The 26,668-nt window shown below is 41.8% G+C and overlaps 1 long non-coding RNA gene across 1 annotated transcript; it reads right to left on the reverse strand.

Annotated features, from left to right (window-relative positions):
* Positions 1-4,782: 4,782 nt before the first annotated feature.
* LOC149790773 (uncharacterized) lies at positions 4,783-6,276 on the reverse strand. The gene is made up of 2 exons (XR_016423646.1): positions 6,029-6,276; positions 4,783-5,527 (listed from the first exon to the last, which is right to left on the reverse strand). It is a non-coding gene; the product is annotated as an uncharacterized LOC149790773 (long non-coding RNA).
* Positions 6,277-26,668: the final 20,392 nt, after the last annotated feature.

The raw sequence follows: 26,668 nt of genomic DNA on the forward strand, positions 1-26,668 counted from the left end.
CGCTTCGTGTCTGCTTTCGTCTTCGAAAAGAGACGGGTTCGTCTTGACTATAAAAATTTAATTTGACTAAGTTTTACGCACTACTTGAACTCATACATTTCACGTTGTAGGTGTAAGCCGTCGTTCTCAGTTTTCTGGAAGTTCGTTTTTGTGTTTCTCAGATGTGATACTATTTTTTATGGACCAAACGAAATTTCTTTTGCCGTGAATCAGGACTCGTGGTTTTGTGGCACAAATGGAGAGCATTGATTAAAGCTCAGTTATGTCGTCTTCGAAATCGCTGACACGGGTCTGAGCTAACACTTCAGCTCTTGTGTGAGGCGACACGGCACGTCATTGCCTTTTACTTTCTCAATGAAATCGTTTCATCTTATTGCAAAATTACATTTGACTAGGTTTCATACGCAGCAGGTCCCTGTATATAAGGAGAGTGTCTTAGCGTCAGAGTATTCATTACACTCTCAAACGATCAAGAAGATGGAAGAGTCAGCACTGATCGACCTGCTGGTCAAATATTTGCTGAAAGTCATACGAAAGCATAATTCACAGGCGAAAGTGGCAAACAAACTTATTCTTTTGGTCGTTGATTTGATGAGAATCATACGAAAGTGTGTAAGTGCTGATGAAGTATGCTATATCTGCAAAGGTAAATGGGTATTTGTCTCTAGAATACCTGCTTCGTCTAAGAAAGAGAGACAAAAGTCAAGATACCTAATATCGTTGTCAGGAGAAAGGACACTGGGATTCAGAGTGCCCTAAGAGAAAAGGGAAGAAACAGAAACAAGACGAAAAAGAGAAGAGGGATACAGAAGAAGAAGAAATTGAAGATGAGGAAGAACTTGTGCCAGTGAAGACATGGAAATGGAAAAATTGACAATGTGAGCCGATGCGTTGGCCCTGATGTGAAATTTCATACTACCTTCTAAATGAGAATAGACCAGAAAGAAAACGTAAGTGTCTCTTAGTCTTGACATTCTATAATAAGGATGGCGGTTTTGGTTTTTACTCACACTTTATGAAATTGTGCTCTTTCACCTATCTCTATCCCTCTGGAACATGTTTTAGTTAGAATTGAAATGAAAGGATGTTTTCCTTCACGCACGCTCTTTAGGCATGCAAGTCGGTAAACAATAGTCAGTCTATTCATCCATCATTTTGTGTCTTGATGTTTCCTAAATCACACACTGATGCCATAAAATAACGGGTTAAATGGGTTTTGCAGTGTTGGGGCTTGGGGGTGGGGTGTAGGTGTTTGGCAGAGTTGGTCATTGCAGGTGAGGGCTTAGGTGCTTTCAAAAAACTTTTTCTTCTTCACTTTGTGTTGATGGAATATAATGGGTTATTTTCTTCACTCTCTGTTGATAGTATATATAAAGGGTTATTTCTTCACTCCGTGTGGATATTGTATAATGGTTTTCTTCTTCCCTCTGTGTGGTTAGTATATTATGGCTTTTTCCTCTTCCCTCTTTGAGGATAGTGTATATTGGGTTATTTATTTCTTCTTCCTTCTGCGTGGATTGTAGATATGGGGTTTATTTTTTACATCTCACCTCCGTGTGGATAGTAGGTATGGGATTTGTATTCTTCCTCTTCCATGTGTGGATAGTATATTTGGGGTTTGTATGCGGTAGGGACGTTGTGTGGATAGTATATTTGGGGTTTGTACGCGTTAGCGACGTTGTGTGATAGTATATTTGGGGTTTGTATGCTTTCCCGTACGCTTGTATGGATAGTATATTTGATTTTGTTTTTCGTCCTTCCGTGTGGATAGTATATTTTCGGTTTGTTTTCCCTCCCTTCCGTGTGGATAGTATATTTTGGGTTTGTGTGCGTTAGCGACGTTGTGTGGATAGTATATTTGGGGTTTGTATATGTTCGCGTACGTTTGTATGGATAGTATATTTGGGGTTTGTATGCGTTCGCGTACGTTTGTGTGGATAGTATATTTGGGGTTTGCATGTGTTCGCGTACGTTTGTATGGATAGTAAATTTGGGGTTTGTATGCGTTCGCGTACGTTTGTGTGGATAGTATATTTGGGGTTTGTATGCGTTCGCGTACGTTTGTGTGGATAGTATATTTGGGGTTTGTGTGTGTTCGCGTACGTTTGCATGGATAGTATATTTGGGGTTTGTATGCGTTAGCGTACGTTTGTATGGATAGTATATTTTAATTTTGGTTTTATTCTTCGATCTTTGTGTGTGTGTGTTTGTGTGTCTGTTAGTGTAAGAACGTCTGGATAGTATATTTGTTGGCTTTTTTCCTCTTCCCTGTGTGAATATTATATTTTGGTTTTGTTTTTTCTTCTTCCCTCTGTGGTGTGTGTGTGTGTGTGTGTGTGTGTGTGTAGTTGTCTCTGTTTGTTCCTATAAAACTCCCTTTATCCCTATCAAATACATTCTACCTACCTACCTACCTACAGTAGCGCGTATTCAGGTCTGCCACTTGCAACACTATTGCCATTTATCCCCTAGTTTCCAGTACAGTGACGTCACTGACGCTGGAAATTTTGAGACTATAAATATGGACTTGGGGTTTTCCACAGGTTGTAGCTATACATATGTACTAGAGTTCATAAACAGGAACGTCACTCAAGCTGAGGCTATGAAAAGATAGTGGGATTTTCCAAAGGAATAACCCACAAGTTGGAGCTATAAATAGATAGTGGGATTTCATATGATTTTCAGCTGATTATAGATACATGGGTGTTTATCCACGATCGTCACACAAGTTGATATTGTAAGTAGGTACTAATTTTATCCATTTTAGTCTAAACCATTGTAACTTAATTTTCGGGGATATGTTTTAAATTATGGGACTATTTCGTCATTTTAGCGTTACTTTTAGTCAAATCCATTTTGTCGTTGAGCTTTTCCTTGATTATAGCTATTTATAGCATCATTACAATTATGCAAATTTTTGAACACCCCAGCAAAATTTCAGGTCTTAGTAATGCTTTATATATAAATCTCAGGCTTTTACTAGTGTATGTCTGTCTCTGTCTCTGTTGTGTTTGGCCCTCTACCATCATTTTCCCTAGATAGGCCCACCATGTTAAATTCGTGTGTGTGTGTGTGTGTTTTATATCCCTCTCCCCTGTTCCATTTCCATAGACCCATCAGGTAGGGACCGTATTAAAATAGGGTCCCGACCCTATTCCATTTCCCATGTTAATTTCCCCTTGAGGCTATACAGTCCCACTATCTATTCCCATGTTCAATTCCCCTTGAGGCTATACAGTCCCAAAATCTATTCCCCATGTTCATTTCCCCTTGAAGCTAGAGGGACCCAAGACTTTTTCCCATGTTAAATTTCCCTCGAGACTAGAGTGACCCAAGACTTTCCCATGTTAAATTCCCCTTGAGGCTAGAGTGTCCCATGATTTTTCCCCATGTTAAATTTCCATTGAGGCTAGAGTGTCCCGGGGGTTCTGTAATGCTAATTCCCATTGAGGCTAGGGTATCCCCATTCACTACTGATATGTGTAAATGGTCATGGTGTCTAGAGAGGAGAGGATGGGTCGAAAGGTCGGCACAAAATTAGTCAGTGGGGAAAAGACCCAGTTTCCCATCACTACATGCAACTCAAGGAACTTGCGGATGATATAGCAAAGATACTGTATTGCAATTACTAGTAGCAACTCACCTTTCAAGTTAAAAAAAAGGTATTTTATACTTATACATGGCTCATGCAGTGAAATGGAATAAAGAAAACTGATTGGATCTGACACCTGAGCCTATTCTTTTATTTACAACTTCAGAGTTTAGGTTGCTCTTTCCATTATATGTGAGTTCCTTGTGCTGTCCGTCCATTTGTCCGTGTCCATAGGAACCTGATTAAAAATAAATTTACAATTTTGCTCTGTGTAGTGGCCAAGAGCTTTTTATTTTAGTTAATTTTATTTCTTCCGTTCTTTATATATTATACTGAGATATAAACTCTGACATTATTTAACATGTACTATTCTAGTACATTCCGACAAATTATACCTGATATGTGCAAATCTTATAATATTTGGGAAACAAGACATAAACAATCACAGCAATGTAAAAATGACAACCCAGGAATTTACTCACGTAATGGATAAATATTTTTATTTGGTATAAAAGTCACATTGATTTCACAATATCTTTTTGCAATATTAAGTGACAGCCGAGTTATAATAAATGCCTGTTTCTCTATATTCTCATGGGATATGTTACCATTAAATGGATTGATTCTTATTTTATTTAGTCATGCAGTATATATATATATATATATATATATATATATATATATATATATATATATATATATATATATCCTAATCGTTAACATGTTGCATGAAATAGAGAGCACTAACGTAAATAATAATATAGCTATTGCATTTTTTATTTATGTCTGATTTTAAACTCTTGTCCTTGTTATAAACGATGTGATATGGACATGGTATTTCGGACGTGTTGCTCTGCACAACGTCGTCCACAAAGTTAATAGGCGGTCATCCAGACGGTTTCTCGAATTGACGATATCGCCAAGTTGTCCTGTGTTTTATGCATAAGTCAATGAGTGCCAGCTATAAGTCAATGTAATGTCAGCAATACATTTTCACGAGTAAAAAAGGCAACAAAAAAGTGGCATATATTTTCTTTTTGCGAGTAATACACGTTATACACTTCACAGAAATAGTAAATAGATCTACAAGAAGGAAGTTTTCTTTTATGCACAAACAGGAAGTACTATCGGTAAAAAAGATTTCACTTGGTTATTATTCACAAATCACACTGCTTCGCATAACAAATGAGTGATGTTCATATTTTATTGCATTGTGGGTTGATTCTGTACATTCATAAGTTCATAAATTATCAAAATGACTTTGATGAGCGATGCAATCTTTTAGGAGAGACTAAATAAAGAATATTTGGTCAGCTATACCAATATGTTAATATATCATTATACTTGCAGTTATTCGGTATATGATATTCTCTGAATCGTTCATTGTTCAATTATATTTTGAGGTCAATAACATGACCTAGATACTTTCCACCCTAAACACGATCCTCTTGGAAGGACAGTATTTACCATCGACAATTTCCGCAATAGCTCGACATCCCCCAAATTCAGAAGATCTAAAGCCTCCGTGCTGTGCTTCCTCGTAAGCCCATTTTGCATTATGGTCAACATTTGACAGGCATACGGATGACATATGGTCTCCCAAAAATGGTCTTTTAAAGCCAAGATAAAGGATGCAGCCTTCATGCAGTCTATATTTTAATCCACCACCGACGCAAAGACATAAGCTCGGTGATTTATTGGCAACGAAAGTAAGCCAACAAGAACTAGGATCAATATCCCTTTTAAACATAGATTCAATCCTTTCACCTGATGCAAGGAAATCTTCATCGAGTTTCAACACATAGCTAGTTCTGTTGTCTATCAATATTTCCACAGGGCGTGCACGCTTTGAAAATTTATCAATTACATGCCAATTGACCGGGGGATCAGTCCAACTCCGAAGACTTTGCATTTGTTGTATTGTTCGGTAAAATTCTGCAACAAAGTACACACTTTTACACATATTGCATATATATATATATATATATATATATATATATATATATATATATATATATATATATATATAGTGTGTGTGTGTGTGTGTGTGTGTGTGTGTGTGTGAGAGAGAGAGAGAGAGAGAGAGAGACAATGCGTGTGTCAGAGTTCTAATTTTTACTTACTTATTACAATGCCTGATGGACGAAGTATTATATTTATAATTTGATTTATGTTGAAAAATATCGAGGTAGCATGAGATCAAATAACAATGTACAAATCAGCCGGAATAACGGACCACAAAGATGTGTTACACACATTTATGCTTTCAGATGGATTACAATTACTCAGGTTTATCTCTGTGTACTTCAACATTGTGAACCAATGAAGGAAAACACAGACACACACTGCAAAACATATATGTTATGTTTCCCTCAAAAATCGTATGAGTGATTTTAGAGCAGATTATGACCAAGCTATGCTTGATGTATCACTTACCTGGTAAAAATCAGTTAATTCTGTTGTACCTTCTTGCACGTTTGTCGACGACTTTGCGCTATATAATCCTCAAATGATTGCTTCCATTTTCATAGCTGGCGCTGATTCTACCGCGTAGACACGACAGGTACAGTATAGTACTTTCATCCAGTAAAGCGTTGAAATTACTGAAAAAAGTTACTGTATTCTTACTTTATCGCTACTTTCATTTTTGGAACTTTGCCAAGGGTGAAACGATTTTGCATATCCTTGCTGACTTGTCAATGTTTATCTAATTCATATTCCCACCTTTACAATGCCTCTTTACTCCAATAAAGTATATAGCATGTGAAAAGGTAAGAAGGTACGCTGTACCTCTGCTACATACGTCCTTTTTTTTACGTCCATACGAAGCAAAATAACAAACTGCATACGAAGTGAATAGTACCTCAAAAATACAGTGTTTTTGCACTCCAAATCAGGGCGTGGAAAGGCTAAGCTATAACAGAAATTAAATATTGTTTTGTCTTTTATAAACTATGAGAATTTTATCTAGAAACCATGACATTTTAATATTCTAAAGAAGATTTAAAAACTGATAATAGCAAGTTTATGAGCCGCATCATATGTAAAATGTGTACAGTTGGCTGATAATAGTAAGTTTATGAGCCGCATCATATGCAATATGTGTACAATTGGCTGATAATAGTAAGTTTATGAGCCGCATCATATGAAATATGTGTACAATTGGCTGATAATAGTAAGTTTATGAGCCGCATCATATGCAATATGTGTACAATTGGCTGATAATAGTAAGTTTATGAGCCGCATCATATGCAATATGTGTACAATTGGCTGATAATAGCAAGTTTATGAGCCGCATCATATGCAAAATGTGTACAGTTGGCTGATAATAGTAAGTTTATGAGCCGCATCATATGCAATATGTGTACAATTGGCTGATAATAGTAAGTTTATGAGCCGCATCATATGCAATATGTGTACAATTGGCTGATAATAGTAAGTTTATGAGCCGCATCATATGCAATATGTGTACAATTGGCTGATAATAGCAAGTTTATGAGCCGCATCATATGCAATATGTGTACAATTGGCTAGTTAACTTTTTAACACAAACAATGTGGGAACATTCCTACGAAGGAGGATAGATTATATTTTCCAGTCATCGGTACTTCATACATTGTAATTATTTATGTTGAAATAAAATAGAAAACGTATTAGAAATTTGAAGTGGTTGTGTAGCATGATAATCACATACATATCCGTTTACAAACATAATAGGGCAAATATTTACGAGAGGAAAATTCATTTGAAATTTACCGTGTTAAAACTCTGTGAATCATCGATCAAAACAGCTGAGAGAAAATGTATATATTTCATAATTTGGATAATGCATGATCCGGAAATTGTCTGCACACGTTATGATATAAATACAACATCTTAAAATATCTAAAATAAAAATGGAGTATTATGATGATTATGACAACAGAGATACTTATACCAGTTTAAACGGTAATTCGCTCTCTGATGCTTCTTAAACTGAATGTATAAATGTGGAACTGAATGTGTGAAATGGTATGTCTTTGTAGATGATGTTCTGTTTGTATCATCTTGTACTACATTAATTGTCGTATTACGGATGCTTGCCAAGTATTTTTCCATAAATGTAACAGGGAATTTACACCAGTCTAAACATTTTGATTATATGTCCTATCTGCATATAGTTTAGAATATCCAAGCTAATGATAGTATAGCAGTGTTATGTTATATATGGTGTATAGTACTTACATTGTATTACTTCAATACAGATGATCATTATGATAGGATTCAAAGTCATCAAAATAATAATCCATACAGTCATTATTTGGTAAGTCCAAGAATATCATTTCGTTGAATGCTTTACAAAACAGCAGTAATACATTACGTTCAATATTAAATTAATAAAGCATTGTTTTGACTTAATTAGTCAGATATTAGTAGTGAATGGGGATACTTTACGGACAATGGGAATTAGCATTAAAAACACCCCTGGGACACTTTACGGACAATGGAAATGTAACATGGCGAAAAATCGTGGGACACTTTACGGACAAGGGGAATTAACATGGGGAATAAATCGTGGGACACTCTACGGACAAGGGGAATTTAACATGGGAATAAATCGTGGGACAATCTACGGACAAGGGGAATTTAACATGGGATTTTTTTTTTTTAAATTTTTTAAAAAAAGGGGTAGGCAATGGAAAGGCTATCTCTTTTCGAGAAATATGGGGGCCCTGAAAAGGGCCTTTGGGTTTTTTCTTCTTCTTCTTTTAACTTCTTAACTTCTTCCACCATCCTCTTATTTTGTCCATCATTCCTTTCTTCTTTTTCTTTTCTGTTTCCGGCAGCCAGTCCGGGTGGCCCATGGCCCGGAACTTCTCTTGGATTTTCATCCAGTTTGTGTTCAGTTTTTCAAATTCATCCCTTTTTTTTCTATTTTCTTCTTTTCTTTCTTTATACCATCTCTCTTTAATCTTCTTGACTTCTACCTCCATCACTTTTCTCATCAACTCCTCTCCTTTCCTCAGTCTTTCCTGGCCTCTCTCCACATAAGAGCACTCTGTCCCATGTGACATTTTTTCAAGAAAGCACCTGACTTTGCTTGCATTGTCAAGTGCTTCCTTTAGGCTTCCCACTCTGACATAGGTGGGATTTATCATACCTCTCAATCTTTTTTCCTCCTCTTCAATCATTCCTGCTATCACTTCTTTTGCTATGTTTAGACATTTAGCGTAGTCCAGGTACTCTGCTATCTTCCATTCTTTTTCCAGTCTCTCCACTACATAGATACCATCTATTATCCAGTTGTATATATGTACCAAATTGTTGAACAAGTCACTTGCAACCACCATCTTCGTTTTTATTATTCCGTAGAATGGTTCGAACGACGAACGTGGTGGGTTATTATAGTGAAAGCGCGGACGTGATGGAAAACATCCCCTAAAAACATAAAATTAATCTTACCTAGATCATGACCCAACAACGCGCGTACGTGAAGGAAAACATCCCCCTACTTTCTCATTTCATATAATAAAACCCTAACTATACTCTTCACATACGCTAAGAAACCCATAATCTACTATTCACACTAACATACCTGAGCTCTTACAAACACAAACACACAAACACATACCCTCACATTTTTAAAAAGAGTTAGTGTTTATATTCACACTACTCTACCTACACACATTGGCAAATTAATAGTTATTTCTTTTCTAGAGTATTGGGTAGCCCTGAAAAGGGCTGTTTTTTTGAACTCCTGATGCACCTATCTAATGGTTGCACCTTCCTGGCCTGGCGCCGCACACGCATCTTCTTCCCCAGTCTTCTTTCACCTTTCTTCTGGGGAGCGCAGAGGGAGGATGATTCGCTTCAACACCCCAATCCTCTGTTTCGGGAATATTGAACGACATCTTCTCTTCTCTTTTCTTTTCCTCTTCTTCCCTCTCTCTTCTCTCCTCCTCTTCTTTCTTCATTCTTGCTTCTTCTATGATAGCCTCCGCTGATAGTTCGTTTACTATGCGCCTGGCATATTCCAGGTGCATCTGGAGTTCTAACAGTTTCACTATTCTACTATTCATTCTTCTGGCTGTGTTGATCAATCAACAAGGGTAGCTAGACTGCCCAGCGAGTTTCAATTTATAGTGAAAGTGCGGACGTGATGGAAAACATCCCCCTAAAAACATAAAATGGATCTTACCTAGATCATGACCAAAATCAACAACAACGCGCGGACCTAAAAGAAACACTCACTCACTTTTTTATGCTACCCATCACTTCAATAGACTATCCACATACGCAAGGCAATCCAATCTAACCCCAAATATACACCTCAAGCAGCCCAAAAAAAAACAAACATCATTTTAATCTACTATCCACACAAACCTACTTTATCACTTACAAACACAATCATACAAACACACTAACACATACCCTCACATTTTTTAAGAAAGAGTTAGTGTTTATTTTCACACTACTCTACCTACACACATTGGCAAATCGATCGTTATTTCTTTTCTAGACTATTGGGTAGCCCTGAAAAGGGCTGTTTTTTTTGTTTTTGCTATGGCATTCTTTTTTTAGTTTCTAAGAATGCGATGTCCTCTGAGGATAGACTTTCTGGCGATAGGTCTGCTTCTTCGGAAAGAGAAGAAGAACTCTTTAGTGTCGATACGACAATCGACAAAGCCTCTGTCAGCTTCAGGTTGCTGCTGCTGTTGTTGTTGTTGCTGCTGTTGCTGCTGTCTCTGACGTCTGTACTTCTCTGTTCATTCTTCTTTCTCTCTGTTCATTTCTTCTCTGAAGAGCTCTTCTATCAGGTCTTCAGTGATTTTTAACATTCTCACATTCTCTATTTCTTCTGGCTTCGGTATCAGACTGTGTCTGACCCTATGCAAATTCACGTAGGCTTCGTTGAGCTTAGCTAGTTTGGAGCACATCTTCTTAGGAGGATGAGTCGACAATGGATGGTTAGACTGGGAACCAACCGGTTCTTAAAGTCAAAGCGCGGACGTGAAGGAAAACATCCCCACACGGTTTTCGAGCCGCAACGTTTAGTGAGTGTCATGAGAGGGATAGTAAGAAATCAAAGAGCATCAATCCAATATTCTTATAGCTAAACAAAAGACAAAGGCATTTTTTTTCCAAACACAACATTTTTTTATTCAAAAATCACTTGACACTAAACAACAACATTTCTAACATTTTTAACAATAATCCAACACTATAACATCAAACAATTTTTTCAAATCACAAACATTTTTTCTCAATCTACAATTTACTTTAAACAGGGCTGACAACGTTGTGAATGAAATTGTGATTTCCACTGTTGGAAATCATTAGGCCATTGATGGACACTACGTTTCCTAGCTTGAGACAAAAGATAAGCATAATGGTCACAGAACCATCGATCTACTTTCACATCGTTTCTAGCAGAAGAACGAGGATCGAAATGAGTCACTAAATGTTCTAAGGAATAGCCCAGGCTGCGATGATGCAGAAAATACACACAGTACTGTCCACACACCAAGGAATCTGTGCCTTGTAATTTCACATTATTGAATCGGGTGGTTTGAGCATTTCTTCTCATAAAGTCGATGATATCGTCTTCCAAAGGGGGCAATCCGTACGAATCGAAATATTCCACACATCCTTCTTGAGGAAAGTAGACGGCTACCCAGTGGGTTCCTGGGAGATGACTGTCGTCCGTGTTGATCACGTAAGCTTGATGGTCTTTAGGTTTGCGATGAGGGAGTTCATCTTTAGCACAGACGACAGGATTCCAAGAAGCCGTATACGAACTGTGGTTCAAAAGGTAATAAAGTTCCCAGGTATCCATTGTTTTGTGTGTTTTTTTTCTTCTTCACAGGTAATAATACGTCGTCAATTCGATCCTGACTTTTTGCTTGAAAATGTCTGACGAATAAACGGTTATTCGTTCTGTTTCCTCACTCTGATTCAGGAGAGTTTCGATACGATGGATCTCTTGAGTGGTTAATGGTGGACAAAAATGTTCACGCAAGTCTTTATACCACTGGTGCAACACGTCTTTGTTCGAGATGAGACTCCAAGCTTCGTCCAGATACTCGTCCAATTTTACTTCTTGACTTAACATCAGGCATTTATCGTGTTGAATTTGACTGGGATGATCGTTTTGACATCCATAGCAATTTTTCTTGATCAATTCCGTCATTTTGTCGACCAAGTGTTTGGCAAAACAGGAGACTAAATGGGCTTCTTGTTCTGGCCATCTCGATTTCATCATGATCACTTCTTCTTTTTCCACGGTCTCCTTACATTCCATCTCCAAAGTTTCTCCATTAGGTAAAGAGGGATAACAGTCTTCCATAGCTTCTAATAATCTAGAATGACTTCTCTCAAACTGTTGATTTCTATGGTATTATCGAATTCGGCATACAGGATGACGTTCACTGTCTGTTTCAGTGCTTCTGCAAACTGAAGTTCCACACGAATCTGGCCAGATTTTATAGGGTGGAAATGTCTCTCGTCGCTGCCTTGGTCTGGAGTGAAATCGAAAGCCCACAAAGCATAGCCTCCTGCATAATCGTCGTACTCAATGCCGTGACTGGTGTTGGTTCCTAACTGGCCGGTGGCTTCGTACAGGGACAAGTACGATCTCAAGTAATTCATTTTTTTGGGATCAAAGTCAGGTTCGAAAGGTCGGGTACACAAGGTCTTGCCATCGCGACTGACTTCGATTTTCTTCACGTTGAAGTGTTGAAAGTATAAAGGATTTTTAGCGATAGCTCCGTTGAAGGCTGAATTCTCGACCATACCAAGGATTAAACGCTTGGGTAGCTGTCCTTGAAACAGATGATCTTCGGTTATGGATTGCTGGTTAGCGGGAATGGTGAACGTTTTCACTTCCACACGTCGTATGGGATACTTGGCGGTCGTTCTGCTCAACGTTTGACTGATGTCGTTACCCACTTTGGGTAACACTTCCACGCGTCGTACGTAGAGTTTGGCCTCTAAAATTGTGCTTTTAGGACCCTTAGTAGCATCAGCAGCTATCAAATGGAAAGCGGTACTGCTGAGATTCAGTCTCAAGCGGACATTCACCCCGTTCAGCAAATATTTCTCTTGCAACCACATGTCCAAATGCAAACGATCCATCAGTTCTAAACTTTTCTTGTTTAAGATTTTGTCTTCTCTTGCCTCAAAGCCGGAATTGCTTCCATCTGTTTTTTCGAACTTGTTCGCTTCGTCAGCTACCCACAGCACGCAGGCATTGAGATGACTATCCTTGGCATCTATTCCGTACGTCAAGAGATTTTCCAAGTAGGCACGGTAAGGTTATGTATCCATGCTGCTGCTGACTAGTTTGTTATTCAAGTACAAATCCACTGAGCTGAACAAGGAATGCATGAAATTGTTGACGGGAGCTATTTCGTCAGTGTCATCTACTCCACTATCCTCTTTTTTTAGAACTTGGACTTTCAAGTACAAGTAACTGCTATTTAGATCGATGTAATCTTCGGGCTGTCCTTTGATTTCAAACTCGATGGGAGCGGAATCGGTCAATGAGGAGACGGGATTAAATTCCACCCATTGGGATTCTTGCATCGTCATCATGGTAGGGGGCATGGCAAACAGATCCAGTTCCGTCTTGGAACAGGCGCAAGACTCTCGGTGCATCATTTTGTTCTGTGTTTCAATAATCGAAAACGTCTAAGTCTCGAACGGTTCTTCTTTTCTTGGCCTTTCTCGCTTGAAGTCTGGTGAAAGGGTGTTTTCTTATTCGTCGTCTCTTTCTGCCTTGTCCTTGCTGAATGCCAGACTCGGTAGTGTGCAGGGCATTTATAGGTGTCTCTCGTTGGCCCAAAATGTCTTTGCCCGTTTGCAGCAAGACATTTTTGCCTGCCCTCATGAAGGCTTCTTTAGGGTTTTGTTTGTCGATGATGACATTTTGGAGAAATTCTTTGCCTTGCGTCAGTGCCGCATCTTTCAAGGCGTGCAATCCGCGTGTCACCATCGGTTTCAACACCGGGGCCACCGAACGAAAGGCCGATTTTAACATGTCTCCTAAACCGTGTCCTCGCTGTCGAGCCACCCCTTGGTACACTGGATACATGACTTACTTACGAATCGTGAGAGAACCGTTTTCGAAAATGGAGTTTCACCGTGACTTTTCCTTTGGTGAATGGAATATCTTGTCCCAAATCTCCTTTTATAGCAATGTTGACCGTGTCCAAATACGACTTGCTGACCGGTAAATAGTGAGGATGTACAAATTCGCGGTGGACGTGGTAAGTGTTTCCACCTTCCTCGTCAGCGTTCGTGGCAGAATCCACTTTGAAAGGAATGACACGCAGTAACGGTACGGAGGTGTGTCCCACCACGTTGTATTCCACCACATCGGAATACACAAAGATCAAATTCAGTCCTTGGTTCAGTTCTACCGGGATACGAAAATACTGGGCAAAAGTCGTGTTGTCGTGAATGACTGGTAATTCGTTTTTCTTGAGCATGGCCATTCTCATGTTCATGTCTCCGCCCAACATGTCAAACAATTCAGGACAAAATAAAATGGTCACGATTTTACTCTGCTCAAATTTCATCAAGAAGCGACGAGCTACTTTGTGGTACTCCATGGTGACACTTTTGTTCTTGATCTGCTCAAAAGCTTTCCCAAACATGCCATTAAACTTGGAGGCTATGGCGCTGACCAAATGATGACCACTGAAATAATAGCCTGGGAGAATGGACAAGTGGTAGGTCCACTTTTGAGTTTTCTCATTATAGGTTTTTTTAACGTCAGACATGGCTCTCTTATCCAATTCCTGTTGCAATGGCACGTCATGAACTTCCACATCAAATTTATTTTGATTGGGAAGGACATTGAGGACTTGGGTCGGGTGAATGATTTCCACTAAAGCCACTTCCCAATGGGCTTCGTGATCTAAGGGGATGGCCTGAGGTAATTTAGCCGTGTAACAGCGCAACGTCTTGTTGGGAAACACCTCCATGGAACTGTCACTGGGTAAGGTTAAGTAAAATTGGTTTTCGTGACTCATAATTCCAGAGTTCTGTGGCTGTCCGAGGGGTTAGTGGACGTCAGAGGCGTGTCTCCGCCCAAAATGGGGTTCCGGTTGTGGTTGTTGGAGTGGTGACTGGCACTGGCACTGGACACAACGTTTCCGTTCGAGGAGAATTTCAGGGAGGGATTAGGAAGCAGGTAACCGATGCAACTGCTCAATAAAATGGTCCACAATTGTTTGTCTCCTTGTTGCAAACTCAAATTGGCAATGGCTGCCCCGATGACACAATACACCACGAAGATTTGGCAGAAAAAGACGATTTGCGTTTTAGGCACACGTTCTCCACACCACACCCACAAGGGTTGTTTTTGTAAATCTTGCACAGAAGAACTAGGGGAAGAAGGAGTGGTCGACGTAGCTGCGTCTGATGTGTGAAAGGGCATGATGGTCACTTCTTCTTTTTATAGTCGATGACTTGCGAAGCGTCGATCCAAGAATCGAAACTGGGTGGATATCCTTTCCAACGTACTTTGACTTCTTTGACACGTCGTTTGCCCACTTTACGGGTTCTGCGTTCGAGAATGCTTTCGATGTCGTACACGTCGTCTTCTTTTTTGGTGACACGTTGTAACTCGGGCAAATAAAACGTTCCTTTGAGTACTTCTCCGTTCATGTCTTCCAATTTATAGACGGCAGGATGACGGCCATGTACTCGTCCAGTGACGCGAAACAGTTCGGTCGTCCAGTTAGGTAAGTAACCTTTGTCGAAAGTTCGTTTGGTTTTGCCAATGCGCACCCAATCTCCTACGGCCAACTCTCCACTTTTCTTGGGGACAGCCCTCGTCGGGGACGTACCGAACAGGCGCTCAAACACCAACACTTCGTTGTCGGGAGTCACGTCTTGCGGGGCACGTCCGATGCTTCGATGGTAAGATTGGTTGTACGCTTGCACCAGGTGCGGTAAGATGTCGATGTACTTCAGAGTGTGGTGATGCGTAAAATATTTCCACATGCGTTCTTTCAAAGTGCGTTGAAAACGTTCCACTATGCTGGCTTTGGTTTCGGGATTCTCGGTGGTAAAAAAATGAATGTCACGTTTCTTTAATTCTTTTTGGAAAGCTTGGTTCAGAAATTCGGTGCCTTTGTCCGTTTGCCATCGAAGAGGGCGACGACCGCTTTGTTTCAACACCCGTTGCAGGGCTCGCACTAACTCGCTGCTCGATTTGGAAGTCAAAGGCACGACCCAGGCAAATTTGGAAAAGACGTCGATGACACAAAACAAATATTTGTAGCCGCGATTGTAGCTGGCCAAATGAGAGACATCGGCTAAATCGGCTTGCCATTGATGATCGATGCCTTCCACTCGGGTGCGACTTCTGGCAAACTTGCGTCGAATGGGTTTGTGTAAAGTGTAGGTAGCTTGTTCTTGTAACCATCGTTGCACTTGAGGTAAACGGAGACCTTTCAGTCGCGTTTTGGCAGCACGATACAATTTTTGAACTCCTGCGTAACCTGCAGGATGGGAGGGATCGTAGTAAATGCTGGCTAAGACTTTTTCCATTTTTTGTGTTGGTGTGTTAATAAGGCACCCACTCTTGGAGGATGCTACTCTTTTTCTCTTGGGGTATTTTCTTGGATTGCAATGCTTTGCGTGTGCGACCGGCAATAGGTGTTGAAGAGGAGGAGGATGTCTGAGCGGGGGATATCGGTTCTTGTTTCACTTCTGTCTTCACTTCTGTCTTCACTTTCTTTTTCTCTTGTGATGAAGAAGGGGTGGTCATCATCTTTTTAATCCATCCAATTCTGGAGGTAGGTGGTGTTGTTAACTTGCGTACTTTTTCTGGTGGAGTTTGAAACCCTTCTTCTTCTTCTTTTCCTTTTTCTGTCTTGGTCACTGGTACTGGTACTGGTACTGGTGATGGTGCTGGACTTTTCATCAAGGTCTTAAAATCTTTCAGAGTGGGTAGAGCTGTTTCGTCTAAAGCTTTCTGGTGAAAGAGTTGCAGTCGTTGCAAGAGTTGACCGTACTTTTGCGATTTTTCTGTTTCGGACAAATCTTGGCGATCCATCAAGGATTGCAATTCGTGTTGTAACTGGGACATCTCGCTCAAATTGGGATTGGGAGGTAAATGCGGGGTGCGTTGTTCTTGCCACCGATGGTATTCCATCCATCGTTTGTAAGGCACTAAAGCTAGTTTTCGTCCTTCCATGGGGTTGTCAGGGGTGAATTCTGAGATCTTGGGACTTCCGAGGGCCTTTTTATCTTGCTCCCACCAGTCCTCCCAACATGGTTCCCAAGACTCCTTTCAGTATGGGGCCTAACAAGAGAGGTAAAATGCCTCCACGTTGGACCAACATCTTCTTTTTTTGACGAATGGGAATTTTCTTTTGAACCATTTTCCGAAGAACGTGACGATGTTTGCCTAAGCATTGTTTCTGGTGTTTGGACAAAGGGATCGTGCCTTTCAAAACGTTCAAACAACATTCGCACACGGTATCGATGACCTCTTTGGAGGCCGTGTGAATGAGTTTTTTTCGTAGGGGTGGAGAAGCTTTGGACAGGAAAGATAACAGGTCCCCATGTTTGGCTAAACGTGGTGGCAGTCCTTTCCTTTTCTTTCCTTGGGGTTTTCTGGAGGGTGACATCTTTGAGTCTTTAGGAGCACCTAAAAACACTGATACCCTACTCGGTCACAGGCCTTTTTTATACTGGAACGCGTCGCCACTGATTGTCTTTACGGCGTATCAGTTTGAGGACAGGCATGACACGTCGTGCAGGGGTACGCAACGGACTAAATCGAGCCAGTTCTTGCTTGGACAAATCCAGTAAACTTTGTAACATGCCCGATCTTTCATGGACTTTGATTTTGGGAGAAGGTACTTTGTGAGCAGCAGCCACTGCCGCTAAATGGGAAGGTCCTGCCACTGGGGAAGTTCTTTTGGGGGTCATCAACGGAGAAGTTCTTGGTGTAATCAACGTCTCCAAGTACTCTTCAGTTCCTGGTGACATCAACGGAGAAGTGGACAAACGTGAGGCTGCCGGAGACGCTGTGGCAGGTCGTGGTTTGCGAGTGTAAGGTTGCGTCCTGGCCGAAGTGCCTCTCTTGCGACTAGTTTTCTTCTTCTGTGGACTTTTCTTTTTCTGGGGACTTTTTATCTGTTTCTTTTTCTGGGGACTTCTTTTCTTTTTCCGGGGTGGTGTCTGGTCAGAGGAGGGTCCTGCCACTGGAGAAGTTATTCTTCTTGGGGACTTGGTCTTTTTCTTTTTCTTCTTGGGGCTTCGTTGAACTTTTGTCTTGGGGATAACTTTGGGGGCATTAGGATCCCATCTTAAGAGTGAGCGAATGATGACCCCTCCTAGAGTACCGCTCGCTCCAGGTTTCAAAATGATTTGTTTTTTGGTTTGAGTGTCGATGCGGGGATCGGCCAGTTGGACCAAAGCGACTTTGTTTCGATCGAAAAAGCGTTGGGTTTGATGAGGAATCTGAATGATTCCTTGGAGTAATTGACGTGCCGTCACCGTGAGCCATCGTAAGACTTCTTTGAGACTAGCTTCTAAGACACGGGCTCGTGTTTGTGGATCTTTTTCTCCACTGATGCCATACAAGGCACGAATCAATTTGACGGGAAGATGCGACTGAAGGGACGTCATGTTCACACTGTGTGAGACAGACGAAAAAGGGTCTGAGGTTTTTATAGATTTTTCTTTCATCGGGAGTGAAATGAAGTCGAGGACGGAGACGTGTACAGGACAGGCCCTCCGTCTTGGCACCAGTGGTGAAACAAGTGGGTACGAAATCGGAAATCATCGGGGGTCGTAGGTTTCAAATCGACGAGTAAATAGGCGTGTGGTGTTTGAGTGGCATCGTCGTACGCCTGAGTCAGCCAAGGCGTTCCTAACTGTTTGGCTAAGACTTGCACTTGCGATTTATCTCGAGGGCTTTTAAACAAGACCACGTAATGCGCATTGAGACTGATGGTGCGATGGGCTTTACTTTGTTGAAACAAATTTTGGGTGATGTAAATGACACTGGCATTACGGTGATGCCCTTTGCGCGTGAACCACAATTTAATTTCTTCTTCGTCTTCTCCTAACATGTCGTCGAAAATGACCAAATGTGTTTGACGGGAGTCAGAGACGATGCCATCGTCTTCTTTAGGAATGCCTTCCACAAACACGATGGAATCGCCTTGACTTTCTCGCAAGAGGCTGTACGCCGATTGCCACTCTTTGTAACACCACACGATCCGTTGAGGGGGCCGATCGATCAAACGATGTTTATGTTCGATCAAACGTTTGACGAATTCGGTTTTGCCAGAACCGCTAGGTCCAGCAATGAGCATGTTAAAGGGATGGCGAAGATACAAAGCCTCCCAACTGGCACGATCTAAGTGTTCGTCGATGACTTTGACAGTAGAGGAAGAGGGAGCAGAGACAGCAGAGGTAGCCATGGTGTGAGAAATGTCACTTGTGACACGAAAAACAAACAAGACAAGAGTTTATATACTTTTTCAGAACACGTTTATTGAATGTTTCAAATATGAACACGAAAGACAAAAATACATACAACTCAAATAGTGATGTACAGGAATATAAAACACAGCAAAGCAATCAAAGTGGAATATAAACAAGTGTCTGTACAACATGTTTTGGGTAACCAAGATGTCCTAGGGACAGTGTGTAATGTTCTTATAGTCTCTACATGAGGTATTGTCACACAAGTGTCCTCCCGGAATGACCTTTCAGGAATGTCCATGACAGTCCTGTCCTGAAGCGAGTGGTTGTTCTCGGTGACGGGTTCTTCTGGCACCGTCACTAACACAGGTTGAAAAGTAACTTTTTTCCTTGAACAACTCTTGTGCATACTGGGCCACTTCTTGGGTCCAAGCCTCAAAACCCCCCTTTTTCCAGTCACGAACATCTGTCCAATGAGGGTGTAAGTCACAAGCTACACACACATCGTCATACACGTCTTGGGTAGCTAAAAGTTGACGAATCTTTTTTTCCTGTTGAGGTCGAGAAGTATCCAGATGAGACCGCAAGGCTTTGAGCAAAAGGAGTTTTTCGTGACCATTTAAGGCCATGGAGGTGGTAAGTACTGATCGTAAAGAGTCCACAAAGAATCGGCTGGTAAACGAAATCCCAGAAAACAAGTCACTAAGACACACACCACTTGTCGTCCCAAATTGAATGGATACAGTTCTTGTAATAATCGATGGTAATGATCCACGGTTTGAATATGGTCATTGAGTTCCTTCCACGGAATCTGTTGGATGACATGTGACATAAACCGTGGCATGGCAGCCTGTTTTTATATTCTCTTTTTTTTGGATGCAATACACGTACTTTCTAGCCAGAGATCTTCGTTCTCCAGTAGGGAATCTAAATCTTGCATACTGTAACCGAAACGTCAGAGTTCGTTTAGGTGTTTCCTCTTCCGCTAAGCAGATTCCACGTAAAATATGTTTGTAATCCTTTAACTTGTCTTCCTCAATGCGTTGCACTAGGTGAATCTCGAAGTAACCATAATCATGAACATGTCGATCATTAGCGACCTCAAAGTTTTGAACAATGTCTGACCATTGAAAGAATTTCTGACGAATCAGTTCTCTTATACCATTCAGGTACCAGTGGTTAAAGATCTGGTGACGTATCGGATGCAATTGTTCTTTACGTTTGACTTGTATTTTGACCAGCTCTCGGTAAATGCGTTCTCTCAACTCCACAGGCAAAGCACGAATGTTCTCTTGTAAAGTATCCATGAATAGGTCATACTAAATCCTCTTTGGTCTGACACAAGAAATGTACTGTTTGCACAAACATGGTTTTAATTCATTGTCGAATCTAAATCGTTTCACCACTAATCTACACATTACAATTCGTTCAGAAGTTTCCTCTTTCACCAAGTTGACATTGCGTGAAAGATGTTGGTAATTCGTTAACTCTTCCTCTGGAATTCGATGCAGTACGTTTACAATGTAGTAGATAGAATCGTCCATACCAAACCATTCCTTTTTATAACCAGGAGGTCGTTGATCAATGTCTGTCCAATGGAACACTTTCAACTCAATCAGTCCTTGTATAGCCTTCAGGTACCAGTGGTTGAAACACCGGTGACGTAACGGATGCAATTGTTCTTTACGTTTCACTTGTATTTTGACCAGCTCTCGGTAAATGCATTCTCTCAATTCCACAGGCAAGGCACGAATATTCTCTAGCAAAGTATCCATGAACAGATTATTATGGTAAGAAGTTACTTCAATGTCTCGGTCCCACTAAGGGTAAGTAATGACAATTCGGTGACCATGGAGCATGTTCAACGTAGGCCGAATCTTGCGGTTCCCAGTGGTGAAGTGACACACCGCAACTGAAGCACTTGACTTTATCTCCTTCGCCCAAGTAGAAAAATCCGGCTCTGGCTAATTCTTCGGGGGTCGGTCCTCCCAGATACTTAGGCCATTTTCCTTTGAACGATTGAAGACGATTTTCAAAGTCGCAGTATTCCGACAAACGCACAGGAAACGAATATTCGTCTTTCACAGGTTCGTTTCGATGAGGGTTGGGTGACAGGAACAGGAGTTTGCTCAGGGCTGGATGACATCCGTAGGGGGATAGACGTGAAGGTGAACATTCCCCTTTAAAACGAAACCCAGTAAAATGTCCAAGAGGACGAGCAGCATCGCTTTCGCATCCCACAGGTTTGACACGCACAGCATCACTTTCCATGATAGGGGTAGGGGCACTAAAGTTCCCATGATGCTTTACGGCATCGCTCAGGTCACAAGGTACAGCATCGTATCCATCGCAAGGCTCACAATCGCACTCGTCTGCAAACTCCGTTACGCAATTACAATGGTAACCACATGGACAATCGCAGTTTCCTTCCGGACATTTTCCGTCGCAATGCATGGGTCTTATCCATCCAATATTAGTCACACTAGAGGAAGATACAACTTTTTTACAATCCCCAAACTGGAACGATGTCTCTTTCAAAGTATTCATCTTGTTCGCTCGGTCTTGGTAGTCACGATGAACTATCGATCTTGCCTAGGGTTCCTTTTTTATATACAGACCAATACCGACGTGACCGTACGGTAAGGTGAAATGATTGGGAAGTCGAACTCGCTTCTGGTATACAATTTGATAGATTTTTTCCAAGGGTCGACTGACGATGTGGTGAGTGGGTAAACGTACAATCTTGTTCGGTTGATAGGTGGTCACTTTAAAGTTTCCATCCTCTCCCGATTGCAAGGCTTCTTTCAATACCCCAAAGTTGACCACTCGACTGGTACGATAATTCAGAGTCAGTCCTTTCACTTTGCACGTCGTGTGCACTTCTCCTTGTTTGTCACAGCATTCGTAGCCGTAATTTTTGGGACCGCCACTGACGAAACTTAAAATCTTGTCGTCGGGATGCTCGTCTGTCCAGGCTCCTAAACGGTCTCCTTCGATGTTAGGGTGATGTTGAATCGGGTGATGGATGTAAATGCAGCTGTCCGTGTCAAAGTACAGGACGCGTTCCCCTAACAGTTCTAAAGCTTCGTACAATTTTAAGCGAGCATGGGCTGTCACGTAAGCCGCAATGATGACATTTCCAAAAGGGTCGTCTTGTACAAAGTCCAGATCTTCTTCGTAATTGACCAAGATCAAATTCTCTCGAACGACGTCCACGTGTTTCATGTATTTGGTTTTGTCGTGAATCATCTGGAAGTAGCGGGAAGGTTCTGTCAAATATTCCGTCTTGGGTAAACACGGTCGTTGTGCCATTTTACCCCACAAGCAATTTAACATCACTTTGGCAAACGATCGCCTGCCTTCGTTTTTCTCGATGTGGTCTAAAGTGATGCCTTCTTGTTCGTAGTATTTCTCTTTGAATTGTATTTGGTCTTCGGGAGTGTGACACCAGGAAGGATAGCCGCTGGCTTCTTGCTTCAGTTTCAAAAAGGCATCCACGTAGTCGGCGAAAATGCCTTTCTGACTGGGGTCACCCTTGTGGTATTGTTGTGTCTTGGGAAAGTGACAAATTTCGTACACTTCTAACAGTTGGTATCCCATGTCCAAAGCTTTGAACAATTCTACGCTGACCCAGGTTCCCGTCAAGGCCCGTTCTTCCTGGCTGTGCTGACAAGCTTGGTCTTGGTTGCACGTTTCGGCACAAGTACGGCACAACGGAAACATCAGTTTGCCTTGACAATGGTGAGGTAAGACGGGATGGTAGAGGTTCGTGGGAGGCAAAACTTTACACTTGATCAAGCCTTCGTATTGTCGAATGTTGACCAGGTCGATGTGTTCCGTCAGCAATTGCGGGTACCCTACAGGAAAGCGACAATATTTGCACACGTAGGGATACAGCGAACACACGTCCAAGTATTTGATTTCTTCTCCTTTCTCTTCGTCGGCTTGGTACAGCAAACAGGTGGCATTGGTCCTTCCTCCGTACAAACTATCCCTCGGGTTCAGCGGGTCCATGAACTGGTAACTTTCCACGAGACGTTTAAACTCGGGATCGGTTTTCATACGGTGATTGTACTCGTGTTCCCACATTTCCACCACTTGGTATCCTTGCTGTTCTAACTTTAGGCGACGCTGACAAGTGTCCTGGTACAAGTCTTCCATGGTTCGTTGCAAAAACTGATTTTTAGTGCCACGGTCAGGGTAACAGACGGGACATCCGTGAAATAAGCAACCGTTAAACTCGTACACGATCTTGGGGTTTTCTAAGTCCCAGCCATCGACCGAATACGTTCCGATGGTCTTTTCGCCCCCTCCGTTGCGGGCATGCTGAATCCACTTGTCTTCCTTGTCGCACAAGTAATGTAACCAACGTAGGGCTTTGACCGAGTATTGACGTTTGACAAAGTGGGTCGTTTGAGGACTGATGACAGCCACGGTCATTTCAGGCATGAATCGTTGGCGGTACACTAAGGAACACGCTTTGGCAATGGTGCAAGCTTCTTTCAAAGGATCGACCCCTCCGTGTTCCATGAACAGTTCTCGAAATTTTCCACAGCAACGCCGTAAAATGTCCACGTCGGAACGACAATACTTTAGCATTTCTTCCTGAAAGTCGAAAGGGTCCGAGGCGTGAGCCTGGTACCAAGCGTAGAAAGCTTCTCGTTGTTCGGTACGCATGTTGTCGGGGTCGTAATAGTGAGCCTCAGGTAAATGGGGTAGAACGGCGTGTTGATTGGCTTCCGTATTGAAAAAGTGTGGAAAGTACCCTTTAGCCATTTCTGTCATTCCAAACGTTTTAGGCATTCGACTCAAAGGCATGGCCAAATAGCTCATCGAATCTTTAAACTGTACTTGTCCCACTTGCATGAAAATGATTTTGGCTCCGTTCAAAGTCACTTTAGGACGCTCGGTGCCTTGTTCCGTATAGTACCTCAAAAGAAACTGTCCATCGTATCCGGAGAAATTGTGAGCCATCACCGTGGCATGACGATGACAATCTCCGTAACCTTCGATGTCCTCTTGGCTCCACGTCTTGTCGACGGGGTCTAAGACCCATTGGGCAAAATCGGCTAACGTGTTCGGTCCCCGAAAGATTTTTTCACGCCCTCCAGGAATCTTGCTGCAGTGAGGGCAATGACTGAAGATAGGTTCTTGAATGCACTTCTCGCACGCTCGATGAGCCACGCAGAAATTAGGAATGTGAATGCCAGTCTCTTGCATGCATTCGAAATCGAAAAAGATGAAATTGCCTTTCTTCTTGTGACCGTCCTCTTTCTCTGGTGGGGGTTGGTATTTTTGCACGTAACATTGGTGTTCCAAGTCCACGATGTGGTGACAAATGTGACATTTTTTCTTTCCTGAACATACGTGTGCCTTGACACTATTGGTACGTATGCCTTGTCCACACGTAGAGCACAATCTCAGGAGTTGACAAGCGCATTTTTTCTGTGAACCTTGCGTCTTCAAATGTTGTTGGTAACAGGTAGGGCTGACAAACGTGCGCAGACAAGTGGAACAAGGCACTGGTTCTTCGCTCAGACAGGGTGAAGAGGCCAAACATCCTGTGCATTTCGATCCACAATGCTTGTGTTGCTCTCGATTGTTATAACCATGGTCACATTTCTCACAGTAATAACCGTATACTAGGAATCCGGTGATACTGGTAATGGTATCGAAATGGTCATCGTGATGATAAACATGAATGTATTTTCCGTCCTTAAAATCTTGGCCTCGAAACAATAGAGGTCCGCGCATTTCTTGAGGGTGCACTTTCAAGGTGTATCGTGGAGCTAGGACATCTTGCAATTTTTGCATCTCAGGAATGCCGCAGGGTGTGTCTTTGGGCAGTCCGGCTTGTTGTAACAGGAGTTCTGCTTCATTTCGTTGTTTGCCTCGGTCGGAACGTTGAATAGTGTCCCAGGTTCTTTTCCATTCTACCGTGTCGTTCTTGTTGGCATAGGTTCGTCCCACCACGATGGCACGGGCTAAGCACATCTGGTCATGAGGGTTGTCAATTCGGACGAGACTCTTTTTGGTGTTGCGAAGGTCGTCCACCAATAACATCTTTTTGCGTCCTGTCCCTTGAGGAGGAGAGACGTGGGTCATGTCCAGTGTGGCTTTACCATCGGTGATGTCAAACTGATCATTAGATTGTTGTACGTGTTGAATCTTGTCCATGACTTTGGAAGCAGTCAATTCTGCAGGGGTGCTAAACTCGATCCAAACAGGGGATTTCAAACCGTCGTGTTGTATGGAAAGTCTCAAGCGATCGTCTTCTTTGGGTTGACATTGTCGCTTGAGTGCGGTGAGCAAAGAATCCCACACCTCGGTGATGAACACTTCTGCTTTCTCTAACGGTACTTCAGCCTTGAAATCTTTAAACTTCACCGTGTATTTGTAAGCCGTGGTTCTAAATTTTCTAGAGGAGCGCTTTTCCGTCTCTCGAATGGAATAGTACTTTTCAGGGTTGACAAAGGGTGGTGGACTTGGTTTAGAGGGTTCGGATTCTGGTTCACTCATGTCCTCTTCAAAATCACTGGCATGAATTTGTGCCAAGATTTCAGCCCTGGTACGAGGCGATAGATCACGTTTCTGCCTCTTACTTCTTTCTTCTTCTTTCTTCTCGAATGAATGGGATCGTTTCATCTTGAAAGCAAAAAGTCAAATGACTCAAGTTCAAACACCATAAACTACTTTATAGTCATGGCAGACCAGCGTATATAAAAGGGTGTGTGTCTTGTCCTTTCACTATTCATTTCACTCTCAAGCCGAGCACAACGATGGAAGAGACTAACCAGATGGAACGTTTCGTCAGAGCTTTGCGAGGGGTCATTAGAAAATTCTCTTCAGACCAGCCGACAGACTACTCTCCTTCCTTTAGAGATAAAAGTCAAGATACTTGCTATATCTGTCAGAAGAAAGGGCATTGGTCTTCAGAGTGTCCAGACCGTCAAAAAAGAACAAAAACAGGGACTAAAAAAGACAAAAGTCAAGATACCTGTTATTATTGTCAAGAAAAAGGACATTGGTCTCCAGATTGCCCAAAAAAGAAACAAGAGGAGTCAGAAGAAAAGAAGGATTCTTCAGAAGAAGAGAAGGATTCTTCGAAAGAAGAGAGGAATTCTTTAGAGGAAGAAGAGGAAGAAAAAAGACAATTCTATTTACAAGAAGCAAAGAAACAGGAGAAGAAAAAAAGAAGAAGGGAAGAAAATGAGGCAAATTGAAATTGTATTTCTTTTCGAGAAATGTGGGTGGCCCTGAAAAGGGCCTTTTTCTTCATGGTGAAAGGGTGAGTTTAAGCAATCAACTTTAACTGCCTTATGCCTTTGCCACGGCCAAGGCCTACTTCTGGACTGCGTAATGTTGATAATGATTCGGTTGAAATCACTAAGGGTGGTACGGTAGGCTTAGTCACAGGGTTGACGTGTTTAGCTCGGGAAGGTCGTATTCTCTTCGGTCGTGATAAAGAAGTCTGATACATTTGTTTCAGACTTCTTAGCTCCGCTAAAATGTCCAACAGTACCGTGACCGTTTGATTTTCACCCTCTTGTTTCTTTGCTGCTACTTCTTCTTGCTGTTGCTGCTGTTGTTTTTTTCTTACCTCTTATTCTTGTTGCTGTTGCTGTAGGAGAAAAGCCTGTT

Source organism: Sinohyriopsis cumingii, chromosome 10, assembly GCF_028554795.1.
Source record: "Sinohyriopsis cumingii isolate HCF-2022 chromosome 10, ASM2855479v2, whole genome shotgun sequence".
Taxonomy (NCBI): Eukaryota; Metazoa; Mollusca; class Bivalvia; order Unionida; family Unionidae; genus Sinohyriopsis; species Sinohyriopsis cumingii.